Source organism: Arvicanthis niloticus, chromosome 6 (assembly GCF_011762505.2).
Source record: "Arvicanthis niloticus isolate mArvNil1 chromosome 6, mArvNil1.pat.X, whole genome shotgun sequence".
Taxonomy (NCBI): Eukaryota; Metazoa; Chordata; class Mammalia; order Rodentia; family Muridae; genus Arvicanthis; species Arvicanthis niloticus.
In genome coordinates, this window is record NC_047663.1 from 102,911,026 (window position 1) to 102,927,236 (window position 16,211).

Here is a 16,211-nt window from a genome sequence, read left to right on the forward strand (position 1 = left end):
TCCAACCATTTGGGGAGTTTGAGAGGATCTTGAATTCAGGACTAACCTGGACTACAAAAACTATGTCTAAATAAGGAAAAAAAAAAACCCTTAAATGGTAAATTTTGTTATGTATCTCCTCTATCACAATGAGAAAAAACAAGTTTATACCTTTACTAGATTACTTTCTAGAAAGTAAATTCTGCTGGCACAGATCATTTCTACTCTTTAGCAATTTGAAAGGAACACTCTTATTTATTCATTTAGAGATGGCTGATCTCAAACTCACTCTACAGCTAAGGGATAGTCTTGAATTTTTTTTTTCTTTTCTTTTTCAAGACAGAGCTCCTCTGTACAACAGAGCCCTTGCAGTCTTGGACTCACTTTGTAGGCCAGGCTGGCTTGGAACTCACAGAGATTCTGCCTCTGCCTCCCAAACACTGGGGTTAAAGTGCTACCGCGCCAGACAGCCTTCTACTTCTAATCTTCTTGCCTACTCTCTGCCTCATTCTGGGATTACAGGTGTGCCACCAAGCCCAGCTCCGTTTATATGCTACTAGAATCAAACTCAGCACACCTAGTATGTTAGTTAGTCAAGCAGTGGACCAGCCGGGCTTTATTCCCAGCCCCATCTCCAACAATGTAAAGATGTTAAAATTTTGAGAAGACCAAATCCATGATTGTCCAATTAAAGCAAGCTGTATTTTGGGGTTACACCTAGACCAACAGGCCATCTCATCCTAAATCGGGTTTTGAGAGAGCAGCCCCTGTTGGCTTATAGGAGAGATAGAAGTGTTTACACAGTTGGCTGTTAACTGGTTTTACAAGGATACAATGAAAGGGGAGGAACTAGGATGCATATACCACGTGAATGGGATTGTGGTTTACATCAGATCTGAGTAACAGGAACTTTTTTTTCTTCGTTTTTAAAGTTTCATTATGTAGCTTTGGCTGTCTTGGAATTCACTCTGTAGACTAACTAGACTGGCCTCAAACTCACAGAGATCCGCCTGCCTAGCCTGGTCTTACAATGTCATAGACTGAAATCAGCACAATTGAATTCTCAACAGATCCCCAGATCAAAGTGGGTAGCTGCAGAGTAAACGTGATAACGCCGTTTTATCCCAAATCCCGACCCTATAAAGGAAACTTTAAGCACTATTTCTGTGGTTTTCTTCATAAATGTGAAGTTAAGATTTATTACGGTGCATACGGGGCACTGTGAGAAACTTAGATGTCTGAATAAAGCTAAACTAAACACGAGAACCTCCCAACCCCGGGGCGGTGACTTCTGTGCTGGGATTAGACGAAGAGGAAGGGGCGGGGTCGCGTTGGTGCGCATGCCCCCGCCGGTCCCTTGAGCAGCCGCTCTAGGCAGCGGGGAGGTCGCGCGGGGTCGAGAGCTTAAAGCGGTCTCTCCTCTATGGTTGCGGGAGCCGATCCTGGTCGGCCCGTAGGCCTAGGTTATTTCCGGAAGTGAAGTCTGCCGCTTGTCCTCTGCTTCCGCGGGGTCCTGGCGGGTAGCGGTGGCCGAGTGGGTCACAGGACTAGTGGCGAGGTGAGCTTCGGCACGGTGTGGGGTGGTAATGGGGCGGCAGGGCGCTTGGCTTGGGCGTGCGGCGCGGGAGACGGAACTGAACCCGCTCCCCGAGCCGCGCTGGCGGAGTGGGCCCAGGCTCGCGGGCCTCCTCACACCAGCCTGGGCGCGTCCCGGCCGGGCTGCGGACGGCAGCTTGAGAGTTCCCCTTCCCTTCCGAGACGAAAACGCACGCCACTGCGGGTCTCTAGTCCTCGCCCTCGTCGGGGTCTCGGTCAGAGCACTCGCCCCTGGGGTGGTGACAAAGAAGGGGGTCTTGCTTCCACTCACTTGCGGGCTGGGGTTGCCCGCCACGTCAGCTAGATCCGAGGCACCTTCCTGTCCCAAGGCAGAGGGTTTATAATGGGAAATGTGGATAACGGAACATCAGATCCCAGAGTGACACTGGGGCAGACCTAGAGCTTAGCTCTTCTCATTCCCGTACTCACGACTCAGAAATCGTGTGTTAAGGAGAGCGTGGGTGTGTTTTAAGAGAGGTACGATGTGTCTAACTGGGGACCTTTAACTGGACAAAGGGCGAACCCCTAACTTTGGTTGAGAAGAGAAAGTGGGAGCCTTAACATGCCCTCAACTGTCGCCGTTGGGTCCTCCCCACGGAAGCCCATTGGTCCGTCCTTGGAGTGGCCCCAACGTCACACCAGGAGGGGCCAATAAGGAGTTTTCCTTTCACCTTTTAGGTACGGACTGCACGTGCCAATGAAGCTTTTATTTATTTTTGTCACTGCTATTTTATAAACAGCCAGAATGTATCCCGACCCAAGTGCACGGTATATGCCTGGGTATGTCGTTCATAAACCTGATAAGAAAACCGTACTCCGTCTGGGCCTGTTCAGACACACCCCCCTCCCTTTTTTTCCCTTTCCCTCTGGCGTTATAAATGCTAATCACACTGTAGCCAGTATTCAGTAAGATGTGACTGTTAAGGGGTCAGTGATGGCGCACGCCTTTAATCCCAGCACTTGGGAGGCAGAGGCAGGCGGATTTCTGAGTTCGAGGCCAGCCTGGTCTACAGAGTGAGTTCCAGGACAGCCAGGACTACACAGAGAAACCCTGTCTCAAAAAAAAAAAAAAAAAAAAAAAAAAAAAAAAGTAACCTCAAATGGGTTGGCAAGGCAGACATTGGGTTGGAGAAAGGGGAAAGACAAAATACATTCAAAACAGGATGGCATTACCTTAGTCGTTTCAGGAGGAAGAGAATATGAAAAAAACACTCAAGGAGCAGAAACTTATATAGGTGGTCTATGAACAGAGTCTAATCTTAGTAATAGAAGTAACATTTTCATGGGACCTACTGTGTACTAGGAACTATTCTGAGTTGTGATATATGGTTATTATTCCCATTGTACAGGTGATACAAAGAAAGGTAAATGACTTACCCGAGATCAAGCAACTAATGGTTTGTTGAGCTAAGATTTAACTTGATCACTCTGGCTCAAGAGTTTGTGCTATAAGTGAAAATGTTAATTTGACGGCCAGACATGATGGTGTCTCAACACTTACCAAGCCAAAGCCTGATGGCACAGACCTTTAATTACTTGGTAGACCAAGGCAGGAAGATTGTAAGTTGAAAGCCGTAGTTATATGGATTGAGGCTGAAGGTACTGCCTCTGTAGTAAAGTGTATTCAGAGTGAACAAAGTCCTGGCTTCAGTTCCCAGCACTAGAAAAGTTAGTTTACTACTTCGCCATGCATATTCTTCACTGAATAAAACCACAAATGTAGGTTTTATTTATTTATTTTTTATTATTTTGTAGTAGGGAGTGTTGTTTTGTTTTGAGATGGTTTCACGGGTCACTCACTGGCTGGTAAAGGATGGCCTTGAAGTCCTAGTTCTTCACCACTCAGCTGCTGGGGTTACAGGCTTGTGTCATTGGATCTAGTTTAGTGGGGAAGGTGTTGAGCAATTTGATGGGAATTTTGCTCTAGGGAGATGATTCAAGCATTGAAGAAGAGAGATTAACAAAAAGAGAATAGGAAGTGAGCATTATTTAAGTTTATTTAACTTTAGCTATACCTAGTCTGAGACATAGTTAAGCATTTACATGCAGATTACATGTAGTTCTCAACTTCCAGGCTCATGATAATCTTGTAAAGAACTTGTTTCGGTTACATAGTCAGGTCCATATCCATGGATTGCATATCTGCAAGTTCAACAGTGGATGAGGGGGAAAAATTCAGTTCAATTATGGGCTGGAGAATGTAGCTTAGTCGTATGGTGTTTATTTATCATGTACAGTGGTCCTGAGTTCTACCTTCAGTCCTGCCAGAAAAATCCAGGCAGTTCCAAAAAGCAAGGTTTGATTTTTTTTTTTTCCCCATATGTTAAGCACTACACTGAATCCAGAGAAATGAGGCTATGTGTGAGTGCACATAGCCTTCGATAGCTTCCTACCGTCTCTTAGATCCTTAGCCTCTCCAGCTCTCTGGACAGTGTTTGCCTGGTATTTTGATCATGTGTACTTTGTAGTCAGGCTTACTGTGGTTGCTTGTATAACAAGCATGTATATGAGATGACTAAAGGAGCCTGGTGGTGGTGGCACAGCCTTTAATCCCCACCTCAGGGTGCAGAGGTGTGTGGACCTCTGTGAGTGACAGGACAGCAAGGCTGCACAGAAACCAGAGGGGTTGCAGAGAAGACTGAGGGATATAGGAGACAGTAAACACTGTCCTTGCCCAGAAAGGACTTGCACACCCACAAATTCAGGCACCTCTGGGAAGTCCTAGAGCAGATACCAGAGAAGGACTGTGTGCTCTCCTGCCTTATTCTCAGACATTCTAGTTCAAGTTCTTGAAGTTTCCCACGGGATTCTGTTCAAGGTATTAAGAGTTACATTAACGAAGAGTCAGATATTTGTTTGCTTCAGTTTTCATCTGCAAATATGTAGAGCCCACGTTGTAGCTATTCTGTGATATAATAGGATTCTGTGACTTGACTTGAATTCAAGGAGTCCCAGATTTGGAGAGACAGGTGTGGCTGGAATAATATTTGCAAAGTATAAGAGTAAGGTCAGCAAGAGCATTTTGTTTTTCTAAGAGGTAGGTGAGACTCAAGAGGGCGGCTGTATTGGGGGAAGAGCCTACAGAACCTGAAATCTCCTGCCACATTTGAATCATATCATTAATTCTGCTTTTGGCAGGATTGAAAGTGAAGGTGAATGGGCTTGCATAAAGGAAAATCTTGACTCTATGATAGATTTACTTCCTTCTAGTGCAGCGGTCCTCAACCTGTGAGTTTCAACAAATTTGGGGTTGAATGATGCTTTTGCAGGGGTTGCCTAAGACCATCAGAACACATAGATATTTACATTAATGATTCATAAACACCAAAATTATAATTATGAAGTAGCAACAAAAATAATTTTATGGTTGGGGGTCACCACACATGAGGAATTGTATTAAAGGGTTGCAGCATTAGGAAGGTGGAAACCATTATTCTAATAGCTTAATAGACAAAAAGATTATAGAGCTAGGTCACTTCTCTGATTCAGGTTAGGAAGTCAGTAATTTTGCTCATTTGTTTGTTCGATTGCTTTTGTTTTTTGAAACAGTATCACTATGTAGCTTTGGCTGTCCTGAAACTTGCTATGTAGACCAGGTTGGCCTTGAACTCACAGAGATCCTCCTGCCTCCATCTCCTGAGTGCTGGAATTAAAAGGTATGCACTACTACTCCCAGCTGAATCTTGTTGAAATAACCAGCACAGTGTTACTCTGGAGGATTGTGGGTGGGGAACAGGCCTCTTTCTGATAGAGATCTTAGTTACATTGAGGAGACAAGGCCAACCTGGGGATGATTAGGTTTACAGAATGACTTGTCTTAAGAGTTGGTATGGACAGGTATTGATCCTCTTGACCCCTTTTTAAAATTTTTATAAATCTGTAAGAGGTGTACACTAACCTTTCAGAAGTGCCCATCAATTGTTCCTACAGAAAGTAATACAAGACAGTTTATACTTAACTTTTACTCAGCAGCACATGCCAACCAGATCTCTAACTGCTCCTGTGGCAGCCCTCGTGCCAGCGTCCTGGAACCTGGAGTCATCAATTTACACTGAAGTCCAAGTCTCCTAGAGTCCAGCCTATCTAGTGTGCAGGTGAATTTTGAGGCTAGTATCTCAGTGACCATCAAAGGACTATTAGGATTGTCTTGGTGAACTTGTGGCTAGCCCAACCTTCCATGCTTCATATCCCAGTCATCCTTGGTCACCGTCCAGGATCCGTGAACAGAAGAGATGAGATGTGGTCTAACAGATCATATGATGAAGTACCTCAGAATGCCTCTAGTGATGAATCTGCCCTGAGGAAAACAAGAGATGATCTTTCTGCAAGCCGACAGCATGAGTGTGGGGTTGAGAAAGATGACTCTAGAAGAAAATGTTCCTCCTCTTCCCATTATTCAAAACAACAATCTCCCCATAAAGGGGCTTCTTGTTTTTCCAGAAAATCAGGTATAGATAGAAAGACCTCCCCACATAGCAGATCTGGATCCAGTGAAAGGCACTCTTCAAAACAAAGCAAACTGCATTCTTCCCATGGGTCAGAGCTTAGGAAGTCCAGGCATGCTCATTCCTCCTACAAACGGCGCAGTGAAGGAAGTAAAAAGAGGCCTGGCCAGTCTTTGAAAACATCAAGAGACACACACCCAAAAAGTTCTTCAGCTGTTCCTTCATCAGAAATGTTAAACAAACTCAAAAGGTTTGATGAAAAGGGACTTCCTAAAGCTGCAAATAGGCACACTGTAGAAAAACCAGAGATGGCAGATGAAAGTGACTTACCTAAAATTTCTGAGTTTGAAGTTGGATTCCCAGTACTTATGGATCAGTCACAAGAACCTGAGTCAAACAAAAAAGATGACACAGAATTCATCAATGAACAAGTAGCCAATCGCCATAAAGCAATAGTGTCAAAAACCAAGGAAATTGAACAAGCCTACTGCCAGGACTGTGAGACCTTTGGAATGGTGGTGAAAATGCTGGTTGACAAAGACCCTTCATTGGAAAGGCCCATTCAGTTTGCCCTTAGGCAGAATCTACATGAAATAAGTGAGCGCTGTGTGAAAGAGCTCCGGCAGTTCATTGAAGAGTATGATGCTGCTGCTTCCTAAGAACTGGTGCTCTAGCAGAAAATATTTCTTGATTGTCATTCCAGAATTGCATAAATACTTCACGTATGGAATTTTTGTTCTGAAATACTTCAGTGTCTAGTAAACATCTGAAACGGTCAGCTTAAAATAATCTTCAGAAATGTTTCTACCTACGGAACCTCGTGATTCACACACTCACCAGTGATCAGTTTGTGTTTTAGCCTGCTGGGGAGGCTAACTTACTCATGTTCTATAGTCTTCCAAGTAGTTAATGTATGGCCCAAGTGTTCTTTATGGTTAGCAATTGAACTTCATAGTAAATGGTAGCATGTAAAAATATTAGGATTTGAGTTGTGATTTTTATTGACTTTTGGCTTGTTTTCTTGGGCTTTGTTGCTTTTATTAAAATTATCCTACATTAAAGTATGTTTTCTTAATAAACTAGTACTTTGGTACCTTAAGAGAATAAAATATGTGGATGAACTGAATCCTCAAATGACACATGAGTTTGTAAATATGAGTTGAAATTGACATATCTGTGAGGTACTGGGGATTATGCTCAGAATTTTGTTATTCTAGGCATCTGATCCACCACTGAGCTATAATCCCAGCATCAGAATGAATATTTTAAACCAGCTATTATTAGGGCATGTGTTACTTGGTATCCCCTGTAAGCTTTTGGTTTAAGGGGTATTGTGGGTTTTGGGGGGATTTGTTTTGTTGTTCTTAATAGCTTTCTGAGTTGTTGAACAACTACTGCTGTACCCTGTGTAGTGCAGAATAGGTCCTAGAATGTCTGCCATGGGGACAGCAGATGACAAGCTCAGCCTGATGATCCCAGCCTGCCCTTGTCGTGCCCAACACAGCTTAAAGCAATCTGTTCAAACAACAAGTCAGGGTCTAATGGAGCATGTTACCTTTAACCTAGTGACCTGCGGGCCTTCTCCAGAAAGAGTCTTTTTGGAATTGGAAAAATAGAGTTTTAGACAGACTGGAAATGCTTTCTGTCTTATTAATAGAAGAGCCAGGTTTATTGTCTATGTTATTCCACTAACATTCTATTCTGTTTATTGACAATTGGTTCTTACTGCCATTCCTGACCTTTGGCTCACTTAGTCTGGGCACATTAATTTTTATTTGGTAGTCACAAGAGATGGGTGGATACTTTCTGTTTTCTGCCAGCATTTATAGTGTTATCCCCGACTAGGCCTGGCCTCCCAATTTGATTGTGAATGTTCTTTGTGGAACATTGCAAGAGCTAACAGTTGGAGTTCATGTCCCAGATAGTGTTGTCAAATCCTAGCTTATTTTTCTCATCTGTACTGTTGCAGCACCTTGGTGTGTACTAGGTGATAAAGGAGTAAATCAGTCCTTCCAGCTCAGACTTAATAGATACTTTGTTAGGATAGTATCTTTAGGATGACATTCTTTAAAGTTTCTATCTTATGTGAATTAAGAAAATGTATGAGTGTTTTTGTCTGCAGAAGCCAGAGGACGACACCAGGTCCCCTGACTTGGAGTTACAGATTTGTGTCCTGCCTTGTAGGTACTGGGATGGTCCTCTGGAAAGCAGCCATTGCTCTAACCACTGAGTCATCACCTCTTCAGCCCCACGTGGGGTTATTTTGCTCACACTGAATATCTTCGCAAAGAGATGGTTGCAAAAAATTTTTAGGCTGAATCTGAAATAGACCTCAAATTTTAGGTATAATTTCAATCATAATAACTGAGTTTGGGTTGGTTTTATTTGAATATATATGTGTGCACATGGAAGCCAGAGGTCAGGGTACATCAGGTTCCATCTCCTCACTGGGCCTGGAACTCATTGATTAGGTTATAGGACCTATTTGTTTCCAGCTCTCAGCTTTGTAATTATAATAAGCCACACATGCCTTTTTTTTTATTTATTTATTTATTTATTTATTTATTTATTTTTAATGTACATTGGTGTTATGTCTATGTGAGGGTATCAGATCCTCTGGAACTGGAGTTACAGACAGTTGTGACCTGCCACGTGGGTGCTGGGTATTGAACCTGGGTGTTTTGGAAGAGCATTCAATAACTCTTAACCACTGAACCATCTCTCCAGCCCACCTTATTTATTTGTTTATCTTTTAAACTATGAGATCCAACTTCGGTCTTCAGGCTTGTACAGCAAGCACTTAGCAACTGAGTGCTTTCCTCAACCCATGTTTGTTTTGTTGTTGTTGCTATTGTACTGTTATTGGAGGTTTTTGGGGTGTGGGTGGGGGTTGTGAGATAGGATCTTACTATATAATTCTGCCTGGCCTAGAACTCTTAAGTTGACCAGGCTAGCCTCAAATTCACCTGCCTCTGCCTTCTTGGTGCTCAGATTGAAGACATGAACCACACAAGGCCTGGTAAAGACATTCTTAAACCTAGATTAAATGGTTTCTTACTTGATAAACTCAATAACATTTATTGGATTAAGTTGGTCAAGGTGGCAAGGCCTGTAATCCACCACTTAGGAGGATGAGATTGCCATCATTTGGTGGTTAGCCTGGGCTACAGAGTAAGATCCTGTCTCAAAATAATCAGAGCTTGCTCTCTCTGCCTCCTATATAACATAGAGCAAACTACTTTAATCTTCAGCATGCCCTTGGCATGATGTTCTCCTTCACTGTTGATGGCCCAGAAGCAATGGAATCAAGTGACCATAGATTGTACTTGTGTCACCTCCTCTGTCAGTTCCACCACCATCTCCTTGCCATCATGCTCCATACCCTGGAGGCACAGCCATGGGTTGAAGTAAACACCAGCCAGTATGGCCTCAGAGCTGGCAACAGGCAATATGGCCTCAGAACTGGCAACAAGATGACAAAAGGGGGCACCTCTGAAACAACAAACAGTGGACAAAGCCTCAAATGCTTGAGGAGAGGGCGCTTTAGTCATGGGCATACACGTGTCTAAAGCAAACACTCATTGAAGTACTGAGAAAAGCTCCAGATTGCATTTTGGGAGGGTAGGGACAGGCTTAAGTGATCTCAATATATAAGCCAGGCTGGACATGAAAGGGCAGCAATCCTCTTGTTGCAGCCTCCCAGGACTAGTGTTACAGATGTGAACCACCATACTCCAGTTTTCAGGAGCCTGCAAAATAGCTCAGTTGGTAAAATTGCTTGCCAAAACAGGGTTTCTTTGTGTAGTCCTGGCTTTCATGGACCTTGCTCTGTAGACCAGACTGGTCCCCAACTCACAGAGATCCACCTGTCTCCGCTTCTTGAGTGCTGGAATTAAAGGTGTTTGCTACTACCGTCCAGCTGATAATAATTGTTGTAAAGTAGGTCCAGTTTTCCAAAGGTATTAGGTGAGGCTAGTGGAAGAGACGAGCTCTTGATCTGGAGATAAAGTGAGAGCTCTGCTAATGACCACAAATAAAGTAAGAAGAGGGAGATGGATGGACAGTTGGAGAGAGATTGTTAATCCCACTTCCACAATTTTGAGCCCAGTTTGAAGCAAGCTTTAATTTAATCCTGGCTAGGCTTATGAACTCTGGCCAAATCCATTCCAGTGCTCCCAGAAAATGGTGATGAATCATGTTTTGCAGAGGCTATAAAGGCAAACCCATAAGGCTATGTATTTCCCACCAGGTCCAATAAAGGGCAGGCGTACATCCTGATGTACTTCCTGCCTGTGCACCTCCCACCTACATGTGACTAAGCAAATTCAGTACAGTTAGGTTAGACAAACTTGTTTAGGGGAGTGAAAACACATGGATTTTTGTCTTACATAAACAATAGCCTCCAGCATTTCAAAAGGTATTTGTCCTTGGGCAAGTGGGTTTACAAAGGTTAGAAACAGTTTTATTCTATGGCTCTCTTAGGTACAATAATTAAAACCTAACTTTAGCTCTCACAATATTGGTAATTGGCTAAGTGGTAGTGACTTTGCCATATGAGCAGCTGACAAAGCTGCTAATAGGGCTACTGATAATAGCTGATAATAGGGCTACTGGTGGTGAGTGGCCCTCTAAGTAACTGTCCGTGAGGACCAGACCAAACGCTTACAAGAGGAATGGACACAATCTTTTATCTCAGGTTCTTTGATAGCAAACCATCATTGGGTACATTGTGTGCATCCTAGCATCCTTTTTCTTTCACAGATTTTCAGATAACTATACTTCACCAGTTAACTATGGCTTAAAGGGCTGGGGCTGGGGGTGTCATATCGAGATAGACATGGTGCTGCATACATACCTCTAATAGCAGCACCAGAACTACTGCATTCAGTCCTAGTGGGTTACAGTCTGAGACCGGTCACAGAATTAAATATACATATATAGAGAGAGTTTATAGATACCTTGGAAGGGCCCAAGTTATCAGAGGCTACTCTTTTAAACCCTTTTGTGGTCCCTGCCCCTCACATTATCCTGAGTGTTTCACACACAAGCAGGTTTCCCACCCTAAAGCAAAATGGAAATTGAGTCTAGAAAAATGTGTGAAAGACCCAAGCTACCACTTTCTGAGCCTGATAGCAAACCAAGATGGAAAAACTAATCAGAACTTCAACTTCAACAGTTGACTATTCCAAAGCTAGTTAGCTTAAAAACAACTTTGTACACAGTTTCAACTATCAAGGCAGCCCATCAAGGGCAAAAGCTGAGAAGTCCTGGGACTAACAGCATTAAAATGGAGAGGGGAGGGGCTCCTTCTAGGGCTGGGAGATGGCTTAGTAGTTAAGAGCACTGACTGCTCTTCCAGAGGTCCTGAGTTCAATTCTCAGCAACCACATGGTGGCTCAAAACCATTTGTAATGGGATCTGATGCCCTCTTCTGGTGTGTCTGAAGACAGCGACAGTATACTCATGCATAAGATAAATAAATCTTTAAAAAAAAAAAAAAAAAAAAAAAAAAAAAAAAGAAGGAAGGAGGGGCTGGAGAAGAAAGCCAGCCTGCTGCAGACCAGATGTTGCTTTGGCAGGTTGGTGGATACTGACAAAAGCTAGTGAACGACAGGAAATGGTTCCTGCTGGACCATAATGCTTTGTCATTGTTAGGGGCTCTTCTGGCCCATTCTAACCTCAAGTCTCAGTGTACAGAAACGGAGACCGAGATTGATGCAAACAGCAAGAGGAAAAGTGCCAGGGTCTTTTCACTCTCACAGGAGGAAGGATCCCTAATTTTTAAAGCACACACTTTTTATAGTCTAGCATAGGCAACTTTAGCAACAGCAAAACTTGTCTAAACCTTATTGGACACTCAACTTAGCCTTTAAACGTATTGGCCGCGCTCACTCAGGCAGTTATTTCTGGCAGGCTGTGTTTATCTAGGGCTGTGGAGGACACAGCCGGTTACTAGTCAGTACATTCTGCATTTTTTTCTCCGAATTGTTTTTTTTTTTAAACTTTTTTCTCTGTTATCGGGAACAGCCTGACCAGTGGGGTGGTTGTGTCTTTAATTCGCCCTCTCTGTTCCCTTGATTGTTATGGCGGGTCAGTCAGGGTCTCACACCACCTCCCAAAGTAAAAGAGTATAATTCTTGAAGAGACCTTTATCCTGATGGACACTAACTAATCTTTAATCTTGTTTTGGCGGTAATCCTAAGAACCTAACAGAAACCGCAGGCTGCTATGCGGCAAGTGCCCGTTCCTTGCATATAGGCAGGGCATGGAGATCAGACCTGGCTTGCCTCTTTAGGCTCCAGGACTCTACTGTTCATTTGGAAACACCAGCTATTTTGGAATGGCTCTGTTCCTATACAGACTTGTGGAGTTCTGTTCCTCTCTTTACTCCTGGGGGCCAGCCAGTTATCGCTTTCACACACTCAGATATATATTCCCATTAGTTTTGAACTAGGTAATTAACATGTAGTATCCTATGAACAGGAGCACACTGGAAGTGTGAGTGGAAAGATTTCCCTAAGCCCAGCCTTGTCCATTTCCCTTCAGGGCCTCTGATGTGAAAGAAAGACAAGTGAGAAGGTAGCCAACCTGCATTCTAAGTAGACTTCATTGAGAAGTAGCTTTCAGACAGCAATTCCTGCCCCCCACCCCCAAACTGGCCACATTACTGTAAACATCCTCAGGTGCAGGGGCTTCTAAAAGGCCTTTTATGCAACACTGGACAGCAGAATGTATATACCAAAGTCAAAGCACCAGCGCTTGTAACCTGAGTGTCACAACTAGATTTTGTCGATTGTCTAAAAGCACAACTTTCTTACCCATGGAAGTAACTCCAGTTCATACAGATGGGAGAACAACCAACAAAGAGCCTGAACTGAGGGTCACATTGTACCCTTTCTGGTAGTTTCCAGGAGTGGTTGTCTGTGGCAAGGTCATACTAATTTGACCTAGGTTGTTATGTTTTCAGGCATGGTTTCTGATGGTAAAGATTTGTTGTTTTCTTTTCTTTTTTTTTTTTTTTTTTAAACATATGAACCTGTTTAATTAGGTTGTAAGCAATTTAGAACACCAGTTTGTGAGGATACATCCGGTTTGTCAGGGAGAATTGAGATCGCAGGTAGCCCTGGAGCTGAGGAACAGCTTTAATCTGGCAAAGTCTGCAAGTCCACAGCTTTCTGATCAGCCTTTTGCTGCTCTGTAGTCTCGTATTTCTCCTTCTCTGTGTCAAAGATCTCGCCCTCCTGATGCCTGGGCTTGCGCAACTGCTTCTTCTTGAAGTAAGCGTCAGTCAGGTGTTTGGGGATTTTTAACCTCACTGATATCAACTTTTGTAGAGGTGGCCACGACAAACTTCTGGTGCGTTCTGCCCAGAGGAACTCTGTTGATAGCCAGAGGTCCAGTCACAAGTAGCAAGCCACTGCCCGGCTGCTTCAGGAAAACCACTCTCTTGCCCCTGTGGCACCGGGTGAGGATGATCAGGACAGTCCTGGGAGTGACGCAGTGGCTGCTTCAGGAAAACCACTCTCTTGCCTCTGTGGCGCCCAGTGAGGATGATCAGAACAGTCCTGACTGGAGCCTCCTCACGTGCTGGCTGAGGGGCTGTCTGCCGTGGCTCGGCAGCTTCCGAGGCACGTCTTCCGTAGGATAATACCTAGGCATTTTCCGAAGCTTCACCACCCAGGTGCCACCATTCTTGTCCCCACCAGCTGTTTTTGTGACAGTAGCAAGGACCTTCTCCTTTTTAACCTTGGTCTTGGCAGCTGAATATTTCCTTTTGTACAAGGCCTTTCTGGAATACGTAGCTGATCGGGAGTACCTGCCAATTCCTCTAGCCAGAACAGGGTTCCAGCTGCAATGGGGCTTCGCCTTCTTGAGTTTTTTACCCTTAGGTTTACCCTTTTTAGCTGCACCGGCAGCACGGGGACCAGAGGCAGCAGCCTTCTTGGCCGCAGGTTTCTTCTCCTTTTTATCGGGCTTCTCTGCCTTTTCACCCACCATCTTGCAAGACAGGAAAGAGTTGTTTTCAAGACGCCGTTTCTCTATGTAACAGCCGTGGCTGTCATGGAAATAGCTCTGTAGACAAGGTGGCCTCAAAATCACAGAGATGCACCTGCCTCTCCCTCTCCAGATGTTGGGATTAAAGATGTGTATTACCACACCCAGTAAGGATTCCTTTTTGTAGCCTGGCCAGCCTGGAACTCACTGTCACATGCCTGGTCTTAAATGCACAGGTATCTCCCTGCCTTTGTTGTTTTGGTTTGGTTTGGTTTTTTTTTAGAATTATTTATTTATTTTATGAGTACATTGTTGCTGTCTTCAGACACACCAGCAGAGGGCATCGGATCTCATTACAGATGGTTCAGAGCCACCATGTGGTTGCTGGGAGTTGAACTCGGGACCTCTGGAAGAATAGTTCTTAACTACTGAGCCATCTCTCCAGTCCTAGAAGGAGTTTTACAAGAGAGTTACTGAGCCTAGCTTTATATAATATGATTTATCAAATATATCTTTAATATCTTGTGGCTGTTTTTTTTTTTTCTCTCAATTCAAGTAGGCAAACCAGTTGTTTTGGGTTTTTTTGTTTTTGTTTTTTAGAGACAGGGTTTCTCTTTGTGGCCTTGGCTGTCCTAATACTTGGTCTGTAGACCAGACTGGCCTTGAACTCACAGAAATCCAGCAGACTCCGTCTCCTGAATGCTTGAAGTATTAAAGGCATGTACCACCACCTTCCTATGACCAGCCAGTTTTTAATTTTTGTTACATTTATTGTGTGAAGGAAAGGAGAGCCTGTGGCACAGATCACAAATGGGGTCAGAGACCAATCTGCTGGAATCGTTTCTCTCCCAAGGATCAAACTCGGGTTGCCAAGCTTGGCAGCAATCACCTTTAGCCACTGCCACTTGCTGGTGCAGCAAGCTAGTAGGCTGTTTCTTTAGAAATTAACTTCAATATACATTAATTTCTTTGCAAATGACTCTGAAGTTTATGCTTTTAACCTCATTCTCATTGCCAGTTACAGTTTCACGTCTCCAGCTGCTTACTACATACAGATCCTTTTAGGAGTCTTGTCATCCATTCAGAGGGGCAACTTTTCTAAACTTTAGATATATCTATATCTATCTATCTATATACATATATCTATATATATGTAAATGTATATATATATATATATATATATATATATCCATTATTATCATGACAGGGAACATGGTGGCATGCTGGCACTGTTGCAGTAGTTAAGAGCTAAATCCTGATCTCTGGGCAAAGAGAGAGCCTGGATCTGGCATGGGCTTTTAAAATGTCAAAGCCAGCCCTCAGTGATACACCTCCAACAAGGCCACACCTCCTAATTACTCTAGTACTTTGAAATAGTTCCACTCTCTGGCATTCAAATATATGAGCCTATGAGGGTCTTTTTTGTTTGTTTTGTCATATCATCTCCCTCCTCTCCTGCCCCCACCCCCCACACAGACAGGGCTTCTCTGTGCAGCCCTGGCCCTCCTCCACCAGGCTGGGCTCAAACTCAAGAGATTTACCTACCTCTGCCTCTCAAGTGTTGGGGTTAAAGCTGTCCCACAAAGCCCAGCAGCATGGTACCTTTCTTACTCCATCCACCACAGGCAACTTTTTGGGTTGGGATATGTGTGATCCCCACAGAATGCATTGCATATAAAGGAGAAGTCTTTTGAATGTTTATATAATATGATTTGAATGTCTTCCTGAATGCTCCCCAACTTTTTCCTCCCTGAGACAGGGACAGGATCTCACTGTTTAGCTGTATAGCCATGGCTGGCCAAGAACTCACAGATACCCAACTGCCTCTTTTCACACGTGCTGGAATTAAAAGTGTCCACTTAATTTTTTGACACAGAGGCCTATTTAGAAATCAGTTCAGCTAGACTGATTGGCCAGTGAACTGCATGTATCTCCTCCCTGCCTTTGGTTCCTTGATAGTGTGGACTTACAAGCCCACACCACCCCTTTCCATGGGTGCTGAGGCTCCAAACTTAGGCATCCATGCTGACCTGGCAAGAACTGTTTGCCCCTCCCTTAATTCATATGTATTTTCTTTCTTTTTTTTTTTTTTTTTTTTTTTTTTTTTTTTTGGTTTTTTCGAGACAGGGTTTCTCTGTGTAGCCTTGGCTGTCCTGGAACTCACTTGGTAGACCAGGCTGGCCTCGAACTCAGAAA

General features: G+C 43.7%; 1 protein-coding gene and 2 pseudogenes across 2 annotated transcripts in view; 2 read left to right on the forward strand and 1 right to left on the reverse strand.

Moving 5' to 3' along the window:
* The first annotated feature begins 1,395 nt into the window (after positions 1-1,395).
* The window catches only part of Bfar (bifunctional apoptosis regulator), a 35,623-nt gene continuing 20,807 nt past the window's right edge, over positions 1,396-16,211 (forward strand). Inside the window, exon 1 of the mRNA XM_034505358.2 lies at positions 1,396-1,537. The gene's annotated coding sequence lies outside the window, so the exon portion shown is untranslated. The remainder of the gene's footprint in view (positions 1,538-16,211) is intronic.
* Positions 1,553-7,081, forward strand: LOC117710500 (periphilin-1 pseudogene; annotated as a pseudogene). Its single transcript, XR_013111502.1, has 3 exons — positions 1,553-1,790; positions 2,254-2,355; positions 5,548-7,081. The product of XR_013111502.1 is annotated as a periphilin-1 pseudogene, transcript variant X3 (transcript).
* On the reverse strand, positions 13,081-14,203 carry LOC117710501 (large ribosomal subunit protein eL6-like; annotated as a pseudogene).